This window comes from Chaetura pelagica, unplaced genomic scaffold (assembly GCF_000747805.2).
Source record: "Chaetura pelagica isolate M959 unplaced genomic scaffold, ChaPel_1.0 scaffold638, whole genome shotgun sequence".
Lineage (NCBI taxonomy): Eukaryota > Metazoa > Chordata > Aves > Apodiformes > Apodidae > Chaetura > Chaetura pelagica.
Window position 1 is genome coordinate 1,211,059 of NW_009954298.1, and position 249 is coordinate 1,211,307.

Here is a 249-nt window from a genome sequence, read left to right on the forward strand (position 1 = left end):
GGAGACCCCACACTCCTGGGTCTGACCCCCCCCTCCCCCCAAAACCACCACAGCAGAGATACAGCCCAGCACAGCAACAGTGCCCTTTGGTTTCAGCTTTTTGTTTCCTTGTTTTTTACTTTTTCTAGTCTTTTATTTAAGAAAAAAAAATAAAATAAAAATAAACCCAAACCAGAAGAGACAGAGTGGTGGGTAACTCCAGAGCCAGGCCCCTCCTCTCCCCCTTTCTCTCCCCCTCATCCTCCCACC